This window comes from Hibiscus syriacus, unplaced genomic scaffold (genome assembly GCF_006381635.1).
Source record: "Hibiscus syriacus cultivar Baekdansim isolate YM2019G1 unplaced genomic scaffold, ASM638163v2 tig00113725_pilon, whole genome shotgun sequence".
In the NCBI taxonomy this organism is placed as follows: Eukaryota; Viridiplantae; Streptophyta; class Magnoliopsida; order Malvales; family Malvaceae; genus Hibiscus; species Hibiscus syriacus.
Window position 1 is genome coordinate 1,893,698 of NW_024063471.1, and position 22,705 is coordinate 1,916,402.

Sequence of the window (22,705 nt, forward strand, 5' to 3'; positions counted from 1 at the left end):
ATCCAATAATGAGCTCCTCGACTAAAACCTAAGAACCTGTAGACGAAAACACATTCTATACGTTGGGCTCATAAGCTTAGTGCCCCACAAATAACCCTACTTTACTACATGCATCCAACATATAAGCATGCTACAAGTATGGTTATGAACATTTGCATACATTATCACAAAAAAAAGAGTAAGCACGATGGTGTAGCTCTGGGTCACTTAGCATCACAAAACTCACACCCCTATTTGTTTATTAAAGAACCTTAGACGAGATCTGGGTCACACAGTATCAGCGTCTCCTTATAATTTGAGATGAGTCTAGGTCACAAAGCATCAAAAAATCACTCGGCTAGTCTAATTCTTTAGAGTACTCATGATTAACCCTGGTTACTTAGCATCGGTGCAACATCCAATTAGAAATTTAAAGTACATAAGTACTAGTTTGGACATATCCAGACAAACATTAACTATACCAACATCGTATACAAGTAACTTTCATTTTCTCAATATTTCTCAAACATCAAGCAAGGAATTAGTGTTATGGAATCTTACCCATTAAGATCTTATGTTATCACACAATTCATTAGGGTGTTCCACTTGTAAGCTTATTAGAAGGTTTCCTTCACCAAACCCCTTGATTTCATCTCTCTAACCTTAGTTAGGCTTATGGCCTAAACAATCAAGATGGTACTGACACTTCTCTTTGGGTATTAGTACTCCCCTCCTATGGTATCGATACTTCATCGAGTCTCGGTAGGAAAATTATATTCGATGTTTTGGAAAATATCTCAGTATCGATGCCTTCTTAAGGGTATTGGTACTCCCCTTCTTGGGTATCGATACTCCCTTGAGTACAGATACCAAAATTACTTTTGATGTTTTGAAAAATACTTTGGTACTAATACCCCTATGAGGATTATCGATACTTTACATTTGGTATCAATACTCCCATGAGTACCGATACCATAATTATTTTTGATTTTTGATCAAGACCCCAAGTATCGATACTAGGCCTCGAGTATTGTAAGAATCTAGAACACTATGTTTCACTCATGAAATACCCTCCAATTCATTTCTAAAGTGCCCCCAAGGCCCCCAAAATGGTGTTTAAATATTATTTAGTACTTAAGGAACATAAAAGGTCATTACATTATGTATGAATAAGAAAAGTTCTTGTTTTCATGCTTTACACCCCTCAAGTACACAAAAATGGCTCTTACACTCAAACATGCATCAAAACTACACATGTTGATCTATAAGTAGTAGAGAAAGGTTAAAAATGTGTTACCTTGCACCTAGAGGTTGATGAAACAACTCAAGGCTTACTCAAACACTTACTTCCTTTTGCCTTTCATCTTTGAGCCCTCTTTCACTTCTCTCGCTTACCAAAAGAATTTAAATGGATTACTAACTTACTTGAAGGCTTAAAGAAAGTAAAAACGTGATTCTAAACTCTTTGGGATGGATTTGGGACACCCAAGAGCTCTAGAATTTAAAACCCTTATAAAATTCCCTACCTTGGCCTCCATGACCAAACCTTAAGAGAGTGGGTTTGAATGAAAGTTCTATATGTGGAGATTATTTTTCTTACCTCCTTGTATTTAGAAAGAAATCCTTTCCGACAAAGCTATCACCTTTGTTTAAGATGGAAAAGAAAAGAGAATGAATTTTGAAGAGAGGCAGAAGACAAAGGTGGAATGGGTGATTCCAAAGTAGATGACATATTCCAAATCAATGAGAATCAACCTTAAAATATTTTAGGGGTTAATTACTCCTTTAGTCCCTTTATGCCTTAACAGTCTCAAGCCCAAACTTGAGCAAGCCAAACTTAACCTAACATGTTTAAATGGTTCCTTGGCCTACTGAAACCGACACAAGTTTACCTGAACTACTAACCCGAAAATTGGGATATTACAATCATAAGATTTTATTTTCTTATTCGCTTCCTAAGTTTTTTTCTCCATTGTTTTTTTTCATGTATTATTCTGCAATATGGGTGATGTTAAATGATTTCTTTGATAATGGCAAAAATTCATATTATCTTCTTCAATATGATAATCTTTGTATGTTGTCGGTTACTCAGGCTCTTGCTAACGACAATTATAATAGTTGGAGGCATCCTACGCTTATGGCTTTATCTGTCATAAAAAAAATTAGGCTTCATCAATGGGTCGATTCATTCTCCTTCTTTAACACATCCTAATTTTTCTACTAGGACAAGAGCGAACAATCTTGTCAATTCTTAGCTTCTAAATTCAGTCTCAAAGGATATCACAATTAGTCTTTTATATCATTCATCAGTTGTTGACATTTGGAAGGATCTTGAAGATTGTTTCCAACAGAATAGTGGTCCAAGGATATTTTTAATTGGGAAAGAAGCTTGGTGAGCTAGTTTAAGGATAAATGTTTTTAAGTACTTACTATACTCAACTAAATATTATTTGAGATGAATTGATTTCAGTTAAGTTTTCTTGCACTTGTTCTTGATGCAATTGTGATGGTGTTCACAAAATGGTTGAAGAACAACAGAAAAAGCAGGTTATGCAGCAGGTTATGCAATTCCTTATGGGTCTTAATGAATATTTTTGTCATGTTTGAGTAAAAATCTTGTTAATATATCATTTGCCTTCTTTTACCAAGGTCTTTTCGATAGTTTTTCAAGAAGAGAGTCAGAAGGAGATTAGGATGGTGAATCCCATAGTTGAAACTGTCTGTGTTGTTAAAATTGTGGGTAATCAACACAAAAATCACCCTCAATATAGCCATTATGGATTATTAGGTCATGTTAAAGATAAATGCTATAAATTCCATGGTTATCCTCCTGGTTTCATTGCTCATAATAAGAATATTTCGAACAATGTGGCTCTTGACAATGCAAATGTTGATATTTCTTCTCAAGAGTAGAATGTCACTTCTCCTAATGATTCTTTAAGTGCTAACCAATGACATTAGTTTGTAGCTATCTTACAAGCCAATTACAGGCTGCTTCTTCCTATGATAATTCCTCTACATCTGTTAATCTTGCAATGCAGGGTAAGTCTCTTTTTTATGTTAATAGTTTTGGTTTTACCAGTGATAAGAATTGTTGGATCATTGACTCGCGAGATTCTAGGCATTTTTTGTCATTCAAAAGATCTTTTTGATTCATTGCATCCTTGATGAGTGTTCAGAATCGTTAATATATGTTCGTTATTTCTTCGATTTTGTGAAGTTATTACTGCTGATTTGGTTGTGTTATGTCTATTTTCGTACATGTCCTTACTTTCCAGAATTGGTGATAAAACGGGCGAATTCTGCATTTTTTTTATTATTTGGTCACGGCTGGAGACATGGGCATGACTCTGGGCACGACGCGGTCTGACATGGCAGTTTCTAGAAGGTCCAGTCAGCGGCGGTTTCTAGAAGACTTCGTTTTCACGCCTTCTGGAATATTGACGAGCAGAGTTGCATTAGGAGACTAGTTTAAGTTTGAATTTAAATTTAAAAACAATTATCTTTTATATTATTTTATTATTTTCTTTGTTTATCCTTTAGGCTTTGAGAGGCTATAAATAACCACTTAAGGTAAGCCTAAACTCATCATTCGAAATACATTCTTCTTTTCTCTCTAGTTTTTATAAAAGCTCTTTTTACTTTTCAAGTTCTTTTCATTTTTCTTATTTTCAAGTTTTGTTTTTATGCTAAGTATGACTTTTTTAATGCTTAGCTAAACTTTTCATAAGCCGAGAGCTGTCACGATGATTCAATTCCAACGGGAGAATTGAAACGGTCCCTTAATATCTTTGGAATATCTCTCTCAATCTCTGCGCTTATTTTTCAAAATCAAAACAGTTTTCAAAATCAAAGATTGACTTTGGTTAAGAGGTTGTTGCGATTAAACGTGTGGGAGGAAGATTCGACTTATAGAAAGAAATTCAACTTCATGGGAACACACTTGGCGAGATAGCTTCGCCAAGAGGGATTTGAGATAGGAATTGACGGTTATAGAAGCAATAATCCGAGTCGGACGCCACGAACTTAAACGGTAATTGATCTACAACAATTGATGTTGTTAGAATCAATTACCGAAGCCGGAATCAAAGATTGCCTTGGGTATTCGGTATACAAGATAGAGTCACAAGGATAGCCCTTGTAGACAAAGTAACCGACGTGAATCCCGAAGAGAAAATCTTATTCAATGATCTACGGAAATTGAGTCAAAGCGAAGCTTGAGGCTATTTTCACAGTATTTATTCACAACCTTATTTCTCCTATTTTTACTTCAATTGCTTTATTTATTCATCTTTATTACTATTTAAATCTCATTCTACCCAAAACCCCCCATTCTACTATCTTTCACGCCTGCCACAGACCAATCAAACATTAAATTAAGAATTTTCCAAGTCCCTGTGGATTCGACCCTACTTCTCTATGCTACGAATTTTTGTTTGTTTTTGATTTATGACTAGGACTAATCCGGGGACATTAGTGGAGTACAACCCAGAGATCGAAGCTGAAGCTAGGAGACTCCACACACAGACACTTCGGGAAAGAAGGAGACAACAATCAGATCTAGAAGAAGAATCAAATTCAGGTAATACAATCCTGATGGCCGAACCTACTATTCGGGAGTTAGCTGCGGCACCCACTGAACAAGGACCTATGTGCATTAATTTTACCTAAGGCGAAACTCCATACCAGTTGAAAACCGGTCTTATTCATCTCCTCCCTACATTCCGCAGATTGCCAAACGAGGATCCACACAAACATCTCAAAGAATTTCACATGGTCTGCTCTAGCATGACACCACAGGGAGTAACCGAGGATCAAATCAAACTTAGAGCTTTTCCTTTTTCTTTAGCCGATTCAGCTAAGGAGTGGTTATTTTATATTCTTCCTAATTCTATTACTACATGGGCTCAAATGACTCGTTGTTTTCTTGACAGGTTTTTCCCTGCGGTAAAAGTAAGTGAATTACGAAGGAGAATACTTGGAATCAAGCAACTTGATGGAGAGTCGCTCTACGACTACTGTGAGCGGTTTAAGAAATTATGTTCTAGTTGCCCCCAACATGGGTTATCCGAACAAACACTCCTTCAATACTTTTACGAAGGACTATCTCCCCTGGAAATGAAGATGATCGATGCAGCCAGCGGTGGAGCCTTGGTGAATATGACTCCTACTGAAGCAAGAGACTTAATATCGACGATGGCTGCAAATTCCCAACAGTTCCGCGCAAATAATGAACCTTCTCGAAGGGTTCATGAGATAAGTTCATCTTCCTTGGAAAATAAAATTGACAATTTAACTGAAGTCGTAAACTCTCTTGTTTCAGGAAAGACAGGACAAAACCGATTATGTGGAATATGTGCACTACCTGATCATCCAACAGACGGTTGTCCACTGATTCAAGACGATGCAACAGCTCAAGTCAACGTAGTTGGAACCTTCCCGGGACCTCCCCAAAAAGCTTATAATCCTTACGGTAATACATACAACCCAGGATGGAGGGATCATCCGAACTTCAGTTATGCGTAGAACCCGAGACCGAATCAAGGCTATCAAGCGAGACCTTCACCACAACAACAGCCGTCGAAGACATCACTAGAATCGATTGTCGAAAGGTTAGCACTATCCCAGGAGAAATTCCAGACCCGAACGGAAGCCCACTTTCAAGAGATGGACAAGCAATTGAGCCAACTGACTCAAACCATTGGGAGATTAGAGTCACATGGTAAACTCCCGTCTCAAACTAAAGTGAATCCGAGGGAAAACGTTAGCGCCATCACCCTTCGGAGTGGTACAGTAGTAGCGCCACCTATCCCATCGAACCAAGCAGTCCAAAAAGAAAAAAAGACCAATGACGCAGGATCCCAGAATGAGAATGAAGAAGAACAAGTGGACGATCCGACGCCATCTCCCTATGACATGCCATCACCTTTTCCATCAAGGTTAGTTAAAAAGGATAAAAAAACCGAAGAAAATGAAATATTAGACGTACTTCGGAAGGTGGAAGTTAATATACCTCTCCTTGAGGTTATCCGAAAAGTTCCAAGGTGTGCCCAGTTTTTGAAGGATCTCTTTACAACAAAGAGGAAGCTTACCGGAGTCGAGAAAGTAAGCTTAGGAGCGAACGTCTCAGCCGTTTTCCAACGAAAGTTACCACCTAAACTGAAGGACCAAGGTATGTTCGCAATCCCTTGTAAAATTGGTAAGGTTGAGATTAAACGAGCTATGTGTGACCTTGGTGCATCAATTAATGTAATGCCTCTATCTGTCTATAAAATGGTCACTAATGATCCTTTGAAGGATACAAAGATTTCGATACAGCTTACCGACAGGTCGGTAGTCTATCCTGAAGGACTCTTGGAGAATGTATTGGTGGAAGTAAACGACTTGATATTTCCTGCCGATTTTTATATAATCGACATGGAGAATGAACGCACAAGCACATCGTCCGATATTCTTTTGGGGCACCCTTTCCTGAGCACTGCACACACAAAAATTGACGTGAGAAGCGGAATTTTAACTATGGAGTTTGACGGTGAGATCGTTAAATTTGACGTATATAAGGCAATGAGATATCTTGATAAAGTGGAAAGTTTAAATTCTGTCGACTCAATTGATCCTTTGGCTGACGAATTTTTAAAGACTAATTTCTCTTTTGATATATGCAGGGAGCTGGAAGGTCATGATGAGAACGTGAATTATGATCATACAGAATTAAATTTGATTTCTTCTAAAATCTTACCATCTGTTCTGCAGGCACCCGAAGTTGAACTTAAACAATTGCCTGACCACTTGAAATACGCCTTCCTCGGACCAAACAACACTCTGCCAGAAATCTTATCAAAAGGGTTATCCGAGGAGGAGGAAAAAGACTTGATCACGGTTTTGATCCAAAACAAGGGGGCTATAGGATGGACCATTGCTGACATAAAGGGTTTGAGTCCATCTACTTGTATGCATAAAATTAAAACCGAAGAAGGTGCAAAACCAACACGTGAGGGTCAACGCCGGCTGAATCCACCAATGATGGAAGTGGTAAAAAAGGAGATACAAAAACTCCTAGATGCAGATATTATATATCCAATTTCGGATAGCAAGTGAGTAAGTCCGGTACATGTAGTTCCTAAAAAAACTGGAGTTATTGTGGTTGAAAATTTTGAAGGAGAACTTGTACCAACACGAGTTCAGAATGGATGGAGAGTCTGCATCGATTACAGGAAGTTGAATTCGTTAACTCGGAAAGACCATTTTCCTCTTCATTTATAGATCAAATGATAGAACGATTAGCCGGTAAATCTCATTATTGTTGTCTTGATGGATTTTCAGTTTTTTTCAAATTCCAGTAGCACCTGAAGATCAAGAAAAAACGACATTCACATGCCCCTTCGGTACCTTCGCCTACCGACGTATGCCTTTCAGACTTTGCAATGCACTTACCACATTCCAAAGGTGTATGATTAGTATTTTTTCTGATTTTGTTGAGAAAGGTATTGAGGTCTTCATGAACGACTTCACTGTTTACGGTAATTCATTCAATGAATGTCTATTAAATTTGAAAAATATGTTGCGTCGGTGCCTAGAATTTAACCTTGTTTTGAATTATGAAAAGTGTCACTTTATGGTTGATAAAGGTTTGATTCTAGGACTTATTGTTTCGTCCAAAGGAATTGCGGTAGATAAGGCAAAAACGGATATCATACGTTCACTTCCTTACCCCACTTCAGTGAGGGAAATTCGTTCTTTCCTTGGTCATGCAGGTTTTTACCGTAGATTCATTAAGGACTTCTCCAAAGTAATGCAACCATTGTGCGAGCTATTACAGAAGGATAAAATCTTCAATTTCGACCAAAAATGCCAACAATCGTTCGACGTATTGAAGGAAAAGTTAGTGTCGGCACCCATAGTCCAACCGCCAAATTGGGACTTTCCCTTCGAAGTTATGTGTGATGCTTCGGATGGAAGCGTTGTGGCTGTGCTCGGACAAAATATTGGGAAAGAACCTCACGTTATCGCTTATGCATCCCGCACCTTGGATTCCGCACAACGGAATTATTCAACAACCGAAAAAGAATTACTTGCCATTATTTTTGCATTAGACAAATTTCGATCATATCTTCTTGGCATTAAAGTTATTGTTTTCTCTGATCATGCAGCCTTGAAGTACTTGCTTAGCAAAAAGGAGGCGAAACCACGACTAATCCGTTGGATCTTGCTCCTCCAAGAGTTTGATTTAGAAATCAAGGACAAGAAAGGATGTGAGAACTTAGTAGCCGATCACTTAAGCCGGCTTCCAATCACTGCGGTTGATTCTCCCATTCGTGAAGAATTCCCGGAGGAAATCTTGATGATGGCGCAAACATCAATACCTTGGTTCGCAGATATAGTTAATTACTTAGCTACAGGGAAGTTACCATCTGATTTAACGAGAGCCGAAGTAAACCGCGTTAAGAGAGAATCTCGTTCCTTCATTTGGGATGATCCATATCTTTGGAAGCATTGTTCGGACCAGGTAATTCGTCGATGTGTTCCTGAAAGCGAGGTAAGCTCAATCTTAAATTTTTGTCATTCTTATTCGTGTGGTGGACACTTTGGACCGAAACGAACTGCTCATAAAGTCTTGGAATGCGGATTCTTTTGGCCTCATATTTTTCGTGATGCCTACTTGTTCTGCAAAACTTGTGATAATTGTCAACGTGCAGGTAATTTGAGTCGAAGAAACGAAATGCCCCTTCATCCTATACATATATGCGAAATATTTGATGTTTGGGGACTTGACTATATGGGTCCATTTGTTTCTTCTTTTGGCAATTGTTATATAATTTTTGCGGTTGATTATGTTTCGAATTGGGTGGAGGCTAAGGCCACTCAAAACAACGATGCTAAAACTACTGTTCAATTTCTAAAGAATTGTATTTTTTCCAGGTTTGGTACACCGAGAGCGATAATAAGCGATCGTGGCACACACTTCATCAATCGAGTAATTGATGTACTTATGAGGAAGCATGGAGTGAATCATAGAATTGCCACGGGTTATCATCCGCAAACGAACGGACAAGAGGAAGTTTCAAACCGAGAAATCAAGATGATTCTTGAGAAAATAGTTAAGCCAAATCGCAAGGATTGGAGCTTGAAATTGATTGACGCTCTATGGGCTTATCAGACTGCATACAAATGACCTATTGGCATGTCACCATACCGCCTTGTGTTTGGTAAGCCGTGCCATTTACCTGTCGAGTTAGAACACAAGGCATATTGGGCCGTAAAACAGTGCAATATGGAGCTAGAAGCGGTTGGCGAAACACGGAAGTTACATATACAAGAGCTTGAGGAAATTCGGATAGATGCTTACGACAACGCAAAAATATATAAGGACAAAACAAAAGAATTTCATGATCAAAAAATTGTTTCTAAATCTTTTTCTATCGTACAAAAAGTTCTTCTTTTTAACTCAAAATTAAAACTTTTTGCAGGTAAACTTCGGTCAAAATGGAACGGACCTTATACAGTAACTGGAATATTTCCTCATGGTGCAGTCGAAATTGAAGATAATTCGGGCACTCGGTTTAAAGTCAATGGACACAGGGTTAAGCCATATTATGCGAATAGCGAAGTTTGTTTAATTGAAGATCTCAGCTTGGAAGAACCTGTAGTCTGAATCAGGTCGTCGAGCTAACAACGTTAAATAAAGCGCTTCATGGGAGGCAACCCATTATTTTCCGTTAAATTTTTATTTTTATTTTTTATTTTTGTTCGACCAGGCGTGTTTAATTTATTTTTTTTATTTTTATTTTGCAGAAACTGAATATTTTTATTCGAACTTAAACGACGAAGAGTTGCAAAATTTCCATTCGAAAAGTTCTAAACCCGGAACTTACAATGCACGATCGAGCAGAGAGGGAACAAAAAAAGAGAAGCCTGTGCGCGCCGTTTAATTAACGGCGCATGTTAGCAGAACCCAAGGGGGGGCTCAGCGCACGTTAGCGAAACCAAAATATTTCTTTCCCCCCCTTTTGATGATTCTGCCGCCCACCTTATCCTCTCCCCCAATTTGATATTGTGTGGACCCCAATCTATCACCATCTATCCATTTTTTTTTTCAAATTTCAAACACTTTATCATTAAACAAATTAAACCCATTTTGACTCAAACTCATCTCCCATGCACGGCAGTATCGACTTCATCCCAAGTCACATAAACTTCATCTCCTTATCATCTCTTACTCGATAACCCCCCAAACGCACGACTCCTCCTTATCATCGCCGGTGGCTACGACACACCACGCTTCTCCTTATCCCGCTATGGTACGCACGCGAAATCGACTCGATGCCACCGACGCTCCGCCTCCCACCATACTTGGAGCACGACGCCGCTCAAACGCCCCGGCGTTCGTCGAGGTACCAAGCGACTCCGATTCCCAACTGCCGCAACCCCCGGTTCGATCAACACAAAGTTATGGCCCGGCTCTGATATCGCCATACCATTCGACATTTGTGCCGACCGCCTCCTTCCGTCCCGGTCCAAGCACATCTCGTCGCCCATCCCCTCTACGATCTCCATCTTCGTCGTTTCACTCCATGCCAACTGAGGCAACGTCATCTCGCTCACGACGGACAGCATTCCCGTCATACTTGATGCACTCGGCGACATCAGATAATGCTCTCGAGATGCTTTAGATGAGCGTTGCTTGGATTTCATGGGCCTACTTGCCGGAACCCCAACTGCACCTTACTTCATTCCACCAGGTGTCTTCACTCCTCGCAGCGAGCACGTCTTCACTCGTCGACACGCACCAGCACCGCCTCCTGCAGTACCACGCCAAGATATGTAGTCACAAATGGTTGAAGTCCACGACCGCCTCCACTCTATCGAGACAAACATCACAGAAATTCTCTCATACCTCCGTCCTAGCACCTCTCATCACCGCCGAGGCCGTGGTCGCGGTCGACACTAGATCAGGGGAGTACTCTATTCCTTCTCTTGTATTTTAATTTTTCGTTTTGAGGCAAAACGCTTTAAGTGAGGGGGAGTAGAGTGTAGGATTGAATTTCCTTTCGTTTGTCTTTATGCTTTGAATCTAGTATGTGTTGGTTGAATTGGTCGGAAATTTCATTGATTGTCTTTGTCTTGGTGAAAATTTTTGGAATGCTATGCTTGTTTGGGAACACATGATTATTTAGGTTATGATATTCTTGATAATGGATAGCATGGATTGTGATAAGTTGGTATTTTTGTGATATTCCATGATTTTGTTGGTTGAAATATGATTAGCTCAATGCATGAAAACAATTTGGTGAGATTTGAGCCTTTACGAGCATATCATTTTCGCTCTCATTTTGTTTGATTGAGTGTGTCGAATTTGACATTGGCATTCTAGAACATGTATGTTAAATACTGTCGAGATTACACATGAACATGATGCTTAAAAATGATTTAGGCACCTTAGGATTAACCATTCCGTTTCCCCACTAAATAGCCTACCCATGCATATTTTCCCTTAGTTAACCACTTTTGAGTCTATTTCCATTTCTATGTTTCCACCATATTCATAAACCCAAGCCTTTTTATTTTATCCCTATTTTCTACCTTTTTTAGGGCAAGTGAATAATTTTACCATTGTATTCTCCATCACAAAAAATGTTGAAAAAAATAGCAGTTCAAAAAAAACTGTTCGAAAGAAAAAGAAAAAAAAATACATGAAATAAAAAATGGAAAACAAAACAACAAAAGTGTGAAAAAGAAAAAATGCATTTCGACGAGAAAATTGTTGTTTGATATGTCGTCTTTTTATCTTGTTGTGCTTAATGTTTTGATGGAGTTGAGATTATTATTTGTTAGTTCCTTGCCTTGAATTTTAGCCATATATTTAGCCTTTTCCCCACCTTTACCTAAGCCACGTTACAACCAATAAAAGACCCTTTGATTTATGCATCTTGTTCTTATTAGTAGTGGAGATTTGATTTACTTGTAGGCTTATGGTAATGTCGTGTCGATTCTGACATTGAGCGTTTCTTTACCCCAAATACATTGAGTGATTTGAGTGAATCCCGGTAAGGTATTGAGTTATGAGCATTGAGATTTATGAATGAATGGATATTACAATTGCACTTGACTTGTTTCAATTGGTGATGTTCAGTTGATTGATTTCTTGACTTTAATAGTTATTGTGGTCTCTACCTTGCATCCTTGAATATGAAACTTGACAAAGAACGTTTAATGAAGTTTTTGACTGATTTGGTTAATCATACTTGAGGACAAGCATAAGATAAGTGAGGGGGAATTTGATGAGTGTTCAGAATCGTTAATATCTGTTCGTTATTTCTTCAATTTTGTGAAGTTATTGCTGCTGATTTGGTTGTGTTATGTCTATTTTCGTGCAAGTCCTTACTTTCCAGAATTGGTGATAAAACGGGCGAATTCTGCATTTTTTTTATTATTTGGTCACGGCTAGAGACATGGGCATGACTCTGGGCACGACGCGGTCTGACGTGGCAGTTTCTAGAAGGTCCAGTCAGCGACGGTTTCTAGAAGACTTCGTCTGCACGCCTTCTGGAAGATTGACGAGCAGAGTTGCATTAGGAGACTAGTTTAAGTTTGAATTTAAATTTAAAAACAATTATCTTTTGTATTTTATTATTTTCTTTGTTTATCCTTTAGGCTTTGAGAGGCTATAAATACCCACTTGGGGTAAGCCTAAACTCATCATTCGGAATACATTCTTCTTTTCTCTCTAGTTTTTATAAAAGCTTTTCTTTTTACTTTTCAAGTTCTTTTCATTTTTCTTATTTTCAAGTTTTGTTTTTATGCTAAGTATGACTTTTGTCATGCTTAGCTAAACTTTTCATAAGCCGAGAGCTGTCGCGATGATTCAATTCCAACGGGAGAATTGAAATGGTCCCTTAATATCTTCAGAATATCTCTCTCAATCTCTGCGCTTATTTTTCAAAATCAAAACAGTTTTCAAAATCAAATATTGACTTTGGTCAAGTGGTTGTTGCGATTAAACGTGTGGGAGGAAGATTCGACTTATAGAAAGCAATTCAACTTCTTGGGAACACACTTGGCGAGATAGCTTCGCCAAGAGGGATTTGAGATCGGAATTGACGGTTATAGAAGTAACAATCCGAGTCGGACGCCACGAACTTAAACGGTAATTGATCTACAACAATTGATGTTGTTAGAATCAATTACTGAAGCCGGAATCAAAGATTGCCTTGGGTATTCGGTATACAAGATAGAGTCACAAGGATAGCCCTTGTAGACAAAGTAACCGACGTGAATCCCGAAGAGAAAATCTTATTCGATGATCTACGGAAATTGAGTCAAAGCGAAGCTTGAGGCTATTTTCACAGTATTTATTCACAACCTTATTTCTCCTATTTTTACTTCAATTGCTTTATTTAATCGTCTTTATTACTATTTAAATCTCATTCTACCCAAAACCCCCCATTCTACTATCTTTCACGCTTGCCATAGACCAATCTAACATTAAATTAAGAATTTTCCAAGTCCCTGTGGATTCGACCCTACTTCTCTCGCTACGAATTTTCCTTTAATTATTATCCGAGAAGAAGGAATTTATTTTGACATCAAAACGACAGTTTTCAATCCTATTGATGGCGATAATATTATGCTTCATAACAGCACCATTATTTCAGTCCACTTTTCTGGAAATATTAGAATTTTCTCTCGACTGGTTCTTAGGGATGTTTTATACATTCCAAATTTTAGCTTTAATCTCATTGTTGTAAGTTGTATATTGAAATATTCTGATATTCTTGTTTTATTTTCAGATCATTGTTTAATTCAAGACCCTTGGCAAGTGATTGGGAAGGGTGAGCTTTATCAATGCCTATTTTTGCTTTAATCTTCAACACATCTCGATTTTCTACAACCATGGTTAATAGCACAAATTTTGCTCATATTTTTTGGCATGATCGTCTTGGTCATCTATCATGGTGGAAGGAGAAGGGAGAGAAAACGAGGAAGAATTGGGGGAAGAATTGCAAATCTTAGGGATTGAGCAAGAGAAATTAAGGATTAAAGCACGTGAGAAAGGGGCTAATGATTTACCTGAAGTGGAGCAGGCTGATTCATATCATATGATGTTGGAGCCGGCCCAAGAAGAATGAAGGCAGCCCAAGTCAGCTAGTCCAGTATCTACAGAAGAAGACAAAGCATTAGGGGTTGTTATATTTTGTTAGAAAGGACAGCCAGCTGGCAATCCTTCTGTTAGCATTATAACTAAATAAATTGGCTGAGTGAATATTTTCCAGTATGTTATGAATGAACAATCATTTTCTTCTCTGAATTCTCTCTAATTTCTCTCTATTCCTATTACCTATTTCTCACTTTCTCTTCTAAATCATCTAAAACCATAACAATTGGTATCGAAAGCCTCGGTTCTGGCAAGTAAATCAGGAGCATGACAAAGAAAAATCAGAGTATGGAAGCTGATTTATCTGGGTTACAGAAGCAGATGGAGGAACTAACAGCCTTGGTGAAATAAGGCCGCGATGAGACTAATCCACCGAAATGGTGGGAGACTCAGGAAAACAGGATTGCTGCAATAGAGACAAGAATGTCCACTAATCAAGGTTATGTGGAGGAGCTGTTGAAGATTTTAACAGGCAGAAATGGTGAGAAAGAGCAGTCTGCAGGTGATCAGGTAAACTCCTAATAACTCTAAAGATGGGGAGAAAAATCCTGTTTTGGTGATTGTAGTGAAGGATAAATCAAGATTCACCTATAAAACTGATGAACCAGGGATATTAAAAGATAAGCCTGATGCTTGTTTAGCCCTTAAGAACGGTTCTAGGCATGAAAATCAAATGGGTGAAAACAGTAATAGCAGACCTATTATGCTGGGATTGGAAGCTGAAAACAGGGGACCAAGGGGTTCTTTGTGGCATAGACCTAAAGTTGAGTTGCCATTTTTTGAAGAGATAAATCCTAGGGGGTGGCTTCAGAAGTGTTTGAAGTATTTTTCTTTATGCAATGTTCATATGGATCAGAGGGTGGAAGTGGCTACTATGTATCTTCAAGGAAAAGCAGAAATATGGTTTGATGGCTATATTATGCAGAAGCATCATGTAACTTGGCATGAGTTTGAAGCTGACTTGTGCCATAGATTTAGTGATAGGTCTTTTTCTGACATTGTGGGGAATTCACTTAGCTTACTCAGAAGGATCTGTTGAGACTATCAAGAAGGTTTGAGGAGCTACAACCACACATGTTATTACAGAATCCTACTTTGAGTGAGGACTTCTTTGTGTCACTTTTTATAAGTGGACTTAGGGAAGACATCAAACATAGAGTAAAAGCTTTAGATCCTAAAAATTTGTTTGTGGCATGCAAACAAGCTAAGCTCTATGAGTTATCTGTGGAGTTTGAAAACAGAAAGTTGAGACCTTCCTTTAAAGTCCCACCCTACCCAAACCCTATTACTAATTCCAAGACAAATTCAATGCCACTACCTATTAATCCACACCAATTTCTAATCCTAACAGAATCTCATTGATTACAGAAGGCAAAATAACCTTTGTTTTAAGTGTGGTGACAAATTTTAGCCTGGCCATCAGTGTAAGACAAGAAATTTGAATATGATGATTGAAGAGGAGAATATTATTCCTACAGATTTTGTTCCTACTGACTCAGACCAGCAGACAATGCAAGAAGAGGAAAGTTTAGAAATATCAATGAATGCAATTACTGGTTGTATTAGCCATAATACATTGAGAATTCAAGGAACAATTCAGGGCAGACCTTTGAATATTCTGATTGACAGTGGGAGTACACACAGTTTTTTGACACCTGAATGGGCTGATGCTGGAATTCAAGTTCTAACTCCCTACCCTTTAGCTATCACGGTAGCTAATGGCCAACAACTCTATAGTTCAGCTAGATGCAATAAAGTGCAGTGGCAGATGCAAGGACACTCATTCATACATGACTTTAGACTCCTTAAATTAGGAGGAAGTGATATGGTTTTAGGGGTGGACTGGATGAGATTATTTAGTCCAATTTTGATGGATTCCAATTAAATGACAATGAGTTTTGACCATCAAGGTGCAAATATTATTATACAAGGACAGCAACCTTCACTACTATTGTAGCAAATTTCAGGTGCTACTTTATTGAAAATGACAGCATCTAATGCTGCTATATTGGGGCATGTGATTCTGTTGAGTATGAATGAAACTCCTAAGTCAATTCCTACAGCTCTCAAACCTCTTTTAAAGAGGTATACCTCTATTTTTGCTGAACTTACAGGGTTACCTCCTACAAGGACTCATGATCATGCTATTCCTCTCAAACCTGGTTCTAGTCCTATTAATCTCAAAACCTACAGATTTCCTCATAACCAGAAGACAGAAGTAGAACAGCAGATTGCTAAAATGTTAGACTCCTCTATTATTCAACCTAGCAAGAGTCCCTTTACTTCACCATGCCTCTTAATTAAGAAAAAGGATGGGACTTGGAGGTTTTGTGTTGATTACAGACAATTAAACAATCTGACAGTGAAAGACAAGTTTCTTATTCCTGTGGTGGAGGATCTATTAGATGAGTTATATGGTGCAGTTTATTTTTCCAAGATTAACTTAAGGTCAGGCTATTGGCAAATCACAATTAAAGAGGAGGATATCTACAAAACAGCATTCAGAACTCATCAAGGGCATTATGAATTCAAGGTAATGCCATTTGGTCTTACTAATACCCCTGCTACATTTCAAGCATTAATGAATGATTTGTTTAAATCATTTATTAGAAAGTTTGTTTTGGTGTTTTGATGATATAGTCTACAGTAATTCTATAGAATAACATTACTCATTTGCAATTGGTTTGGAGGTTTTGAAAGCAAATCAGTTATTTGCAAAAATGTCCAAGTGTTTTTTTGGACAGACCCAAGTGGAGTACTTGGGGCATTATTTCAGCAGGAGTGGCAAGATCCTACTAAGATAGAAGCTATGAAGAATTGGCCTCTTCCTAAATCTTTAAAGTCTCTGCGTGGATTTTTGGGTTTGACTGGTTACTATAGGAGGTTTATTAAACACTATGGTTCCATAAGTAAGCCCTTGACTCAGATGCTTACTAAGGACAATTTTCATTGGTCTTCTGCAGCTTTGACTGCTTTTGAAAACTTAAAACAGGCCATGTGTGTTGCTCATGTTTTAGCTTTACCTGATTTCACTAAGAGTTTCTATTTAGAAACTGATGCTAGTTCAGGGGGTATTGGTGCTGTGTTATCTCAGGAAGGCATACCTATTGCTTATCTAAGTAAGGCTCTCAGTCCTAGACATGCTGCTCTCTCCATTTATGAAAGGGAGTATCTTGCTATTTTATTAGCAGTTTCTAAATGGAGGCATTATTTGGAGAGTAAGCCATTTATTATTAAAACTGATCATGAGCCTCTAAAGTATTTATTGGAGCATAAATTGACCACCACAATTCAGAAGAAGGGGTTGACTAAATTATTGGGGCTTGATTACTCTATTCAATACAGAAATGGTAAGTCAAATATTGTGGCAGATGCTTTGTTTAGGCAATGGGAAGATCATAGTCAACTGTTGGCTATGGGGACTACTTTGATCATTCCTAGTTGGGTGACAGAAGTTGAAGGCAGTTATAAGGATGATAAATTGGCTGCTGATTGGATCAATATATTAATTGTGAATGCTACTGCTGATCATAATTGGAAATTTTCCAAAGGAATACTAAGATTTAAAGGCATAGTTTATATTGGTCCTACTGGGTCTCTGAGGCTTCAAATTCTGCAAACATTACATGATTCCCCTCATGAGGGCCATTCAGGAATTCAAGCTACTTACCAGAGGATAAGATCATATTTTTATTGGCCTGGGCTTAAAACTATGATAGCCACTTATGTCAGATGTTGTAAAGTTTGTCAACAAACTAAGGTAGAACATGTGCCTAAACCAGGTTTGCTACAGCCCTTACCTATTCCTCACCAGGCTTGGGAGGTGGTTACTATGGATTTTATTGATGGTTTACCTACTTCATTAAAGAAAAACTGTATATTGGTGGTGGTGGATAAGTTTACAAAATACAGTCATTTTATGGCATTGTCCCACCCCTACACTATGGTTGAGGTAGCTAAGTTGTACTTAGATAATGTCTACAAGCTACATGGTCAGCCTAAACTAGTGATTTCAGATAGGGACAAGACATTCACTAGCCTCTTTTGGAGAGAACTAATGAAGCAGCTTGGCACTACTACACTATTCAGCACTGCTTACCATCCTGAGACTGATGGTCAAACAGAAAGGGTGAATCAATGCCTTGAACAGTATTTAAGAGGGCTGTGTTTTTTTTAACCAAAGCAATGGGCTAAATGGTTGCCACATGCTGAATGGTGGTACAATACTACTTATCATACAACACTAAACCTAACACCCTTTCAAGCTCTATATGGCTATAAACCTCCTACAATGGTTTGGCAGACTGAAACAACAGTACAATCTGTTGGGGAACTAATGAGTAGCAGGGAAGAGGTCAGGCAGATTGTGAAACAACAACTAGAAAATGCTGCGAACAGAATGAAACAGCAGGCAGATAAAAAGCGTTCTGAACGAAATTTTGCAATAGGGGATTGGGTTTACCTCAAACTGTAGCCGTATCGTCAAACATCCCTTACACTGAGGAGGAATCTGAAATTAGCAGCCAAATTTTACGGGCCTTACAAAATCTTAGAGAAAATTAGGGAAGTGGCATATAAACTTGACTTACCAGAAGCGTCTCGATTACACCCTATCTTCCATGTCAGTCTGTTGAAGAAGCATATTGGCACTACAGCAACAGCCTTGACAGATCCTCCTGTGATAGATAAAAATGGTCAGTTTCGCATAGAGCCAAGTAAAATCTTGGGAAGAAGAATCGTCAATCGTAATAATCGACCAGTTACTCAGTTGTTAGTGAGATGGACTAACCTCGACGAGTCGAACAATACTTGGGAGGATTACTCTGTTCTCCGCGGACAGTTTCCTTCTTTTGATCCTTGGGGACAAGGATACTCTCGAGGGGTGGGTATTGTCATGGTGGAAGGAGAATGGAGAGAAAACGAGGAAGAATTGGGGGAAGAATTGTGAATCTTAGGGATTGAGCAAGAGAAATTAAGGATTAAAGCACGTGAGAAAGGGGCTAATGATTTACCTGAAGTGGAGCAGGCTGATTCATATCATATGATGTTGGAGCCGGCCCAAGAAGAATGAAGGCAGCCCAAGTCAGCTAGTCCAGTATCTGTAGAAGAAGACAAAGCATTAGGGGTTGTTATATTTTATTAGAAAGGACAGCCAACTGGCAATCCTTTTGTTAGCATTGTAACTAAATAAATTGGCTGAGTGAATATTTTCCAGTATGTTATGAATGAACAATCACTTTCTTCTCTAAATTCTCTCTAATTTCTCTCTATTCCTATTACCTATTTCTCGTTTTCTCTTCTAAATCATCTAAAACCATAACATCATCCTAGTTCACATTTTTTGCATTTTTTGAGAAATGATTTACATTTGCCTGCTGGTAAACATTGTACTGGCCATTGTCAAATATGTCAATTGACAAAACAATTACACATTCCTTCTCCTTTATTAAATTCTAGAGCTTTTATCCTTTTGAACTAGTTCATTGTGATGTTTGGAGACCTTTTAAGCATCATACTTATTATAATCAACATTTGTTTTTAACTTTAGTAGATGATTATATTAGATCTACATGGGCTTATTTTTGAAAACATAAGTCTGATGTATGTACTATTGTTCCTAGTTTTATAAACATGCTTCAAAATCCATTCGGCTTTAATTTGAAAAATTTTAGATATGATAATGCTCCTGAACTTTAGTTTATAGGTTTGTTTTCAAAGTTGGGCATCGTTCTTCAGTTCTCATGCGCTGACACACCCCAACATAACGTAACTGTAGAAAGAAAGCATCGGCTTCTTTTAGCAGTTGCACGTGCAATTTTCTTTCAATCAAGGGTACATTTAATGTTTTTAGGGGTGAATGTATCTTAACAGCTACTCATATTATTAATCGTTTTCATTCTATCGTTTTGAATAATAATTTGCCTTATGAAATGATGCTCATATTATTAATCATTTATACACTGCAAACTCACAGGAACAAGTTTTCTGAAAGGGCTCTTCCTGGTATCTTCATTGATTATTCTCTTGGAATAAAATGATATAAGGTTAATATTTTAAAATTTTGAACCATTTTGATCTCGAGATATGTTGTGTTTCATGAAAATCTTTTTCCTTTTCATTACATTTCTCTCAAAGATTCTGTTGTTAATCCATTTTTCATCAATTTCTTTATCTATTGTTGTTATTAACAACACTTATCACATTATTGTTACTCATGGTCATATAGTAAACCATGCAGACAACTTTCCAAGAGTTACTTCTGAAAATAATGCAATTCTTGATCCTGGAATTAATGCTCAAGTTGCTTGTCAACCTATAACAAGAAGGACAACTCAAGTTACAACCAAACTATCATATCTTTGATAGTATTACTCAAATAATGATGTCACTTCTCAAAAATATTCGATCAAGAATCACCTTTCAAATTCTAGATTATCCCCTAATAGTTTTTTTGTCAAATATTTCATCTTCCTATGAGCCTACCTTTTATCATCAAACTATCTGTTTTCCAGAATGGCAGACTGTCATGGATGAAGAATTGATGTCAATGATATCAAATAAAATGTGGTCAGACATTACTCTCCTAGAAGGAAAATAAGTCATTGATTGCAAGTGGGTCTATTAAATCAAACATAAGGCTAATGGTACCATTGATATATATAAAACTCGTTTAGTAGCGAAATGGTTCATGCATGTTGAAGGCAGTGATCGTATTGATACACTTTAATCAGTTGCTAAGATGACCTCTTTCAAAGTGATAATGACTCTTGTTGTTGTGCATAATTGGCATTTGTTATTGTCGAGTCAATTGATCAAGGAAAAAGGCCAAGAGATGGGTCAATTGACAAATTAAAAAATTATTGGAAGCTTTTGAAGGAAGTAAGAAATTGATACGAGGATTTTATAGTTGTTCAACTTCCTTAATGAAGTTTACATCCACTATATTAGCTTTCCAACTAAGTATTTCAACAAATTCATTAATTTGTTCTAACATTTTTGGACAAGGTGTAACCTTACACAACACTAAGACTTATACTCCAAAGTCTTAAGTGTTCAACCCTTCCCAAGAAGTAAATACAAATGAGCAAACTTTGAATATCCTCATAAAGAAAAGTTATTTGCAAATTAAAGCGTTCACACACCCAAGAACACTAGAATGAAAAGTACAATGAAGGGAATAGTGTTCAATGAAAGAAAGACACAAAATATTATAAATTTGGCTCTATTTGCTCTTTGATTGATGGGATAGCTTTTTTGTCATTACTTGGCTGTTTGAAAACCCATTTTACGTGCTCACGTTGAATTCTAGCCATTTGTGGTTATTGGAGGGAGTTTGGAACCGTTTGAAGCATTAAATTTATGCATTAATGGCTACATGCATAGAAAGTTTTGAAACTATGGGGAAAGTTTTGAAATTCTATGAAAGATGATTAAAAATATGACCGTTCGAGTCCAAAGTTTCAAAACTTCAAGTAAAGTTTTGAAACTCTTGTGAAAGTTTCGAAACTTTTGAGAAACTTCAAAAATCCAAAGCCTATTGTCTTGCAATGTTTCGAAACTCTTATAGAAGTTTCAAAACTTCTGGTCAAAGTTTTTTTTAAAAGATAATTTTTTACATTTTGAGAAAGATATGACTTTGAAAATTGTTCTAAAATGTTTGAATGATATTTTTAACATAATTTAAACTCTAAAGACTTATTTTGAAGGTTGGAAAAATTTTAAGAACTTAATAATAATTTTACAAATATATATATATATTATGTTATATCAAATTCATTTATGTTTATCAATCTCCCTTTTTTTATATAAAAAATATTTTTGTAAAAATTTTCATAATTGAAAATTTGTCATAAATTTGTCAAATTAATATATCATTCAAAACCAATGAATTTTCATTTAACTCCCCCTTTGAAAAACAATTTAAGGCAAAAAAATTTAATAAAATTTTTTTAATAAAAAACTAATGAATAAAAAATGTTGTTGTTTTTTTTATATTTTTCTCCCCTTTTTTGTTAGATTAAAATCATTTAACTACAAAATAAAAGAGTTGATTAGAGCATAATAAGACAAGATAATAAACCAACACATAATAAGCCAAATTATATCCAAAATATCCAAGATAAGAAAAGCATAATCATAAATGATCAAAATATCCGAAATAACCAAATTATCCCAAGTATGAAATCCTAAAAATCCAAAATCATCAAAACATCCAAATACAATAATATCCAAAAATAATGCAAAGATCCTAAATGCATCATGAAATATGAAATAAGAGAACGATCAATCCACATCATCATCATCAATATCATCACCATCAATCGGATGAGAAGAAGGACGGTGAGAAGGATAAGGATTCGAGAAACGAGCCTCCAAAGCGCCAAGATGAGCATCCATGGCATCGAAGCTGTGAAAGGCATCATAGAATCTACCAACCATGTTGTCGTAAAGAAACTCCAAAGTGACGGGAGGACACAGAGGAGGTGTGTAACACCATAAACCCGAATGGGCCTAAAGTGTCACATTGGGCCATTGAGGTAACCCCTGATTTTCAAAACTTTTTATTTTCTTGTA

At 37.2% G+C, this 22,705-nt stretch overlaps 1 long non-coding RNA gene across 1 annotated transcript; it reads right to left on the minus strand.

The window, feature by feature from the left end:
• Nucleotides 1-13,932: 13,932 nt before the first annotated feature.
• Nucleotides 13,933-19,226, minus strand: LOC120187608. The gene is made up of 4 exons (XR_005522319.1): nucleotides 18,921-19,226; nucleotides 18,721-18,807; nucleotides 18,594-18,641; nucleotides 13,933-14,133 (listed from the first exon to the last, which is right to left on the minus strand). It is a non-coding gene; the product is annotated as an uncharacterized LOC120187608 (long non-coding RNA).
• Between the last annotated feature and the right edge of the window lie 3,479 nt (nucleotides 19,227-22,705).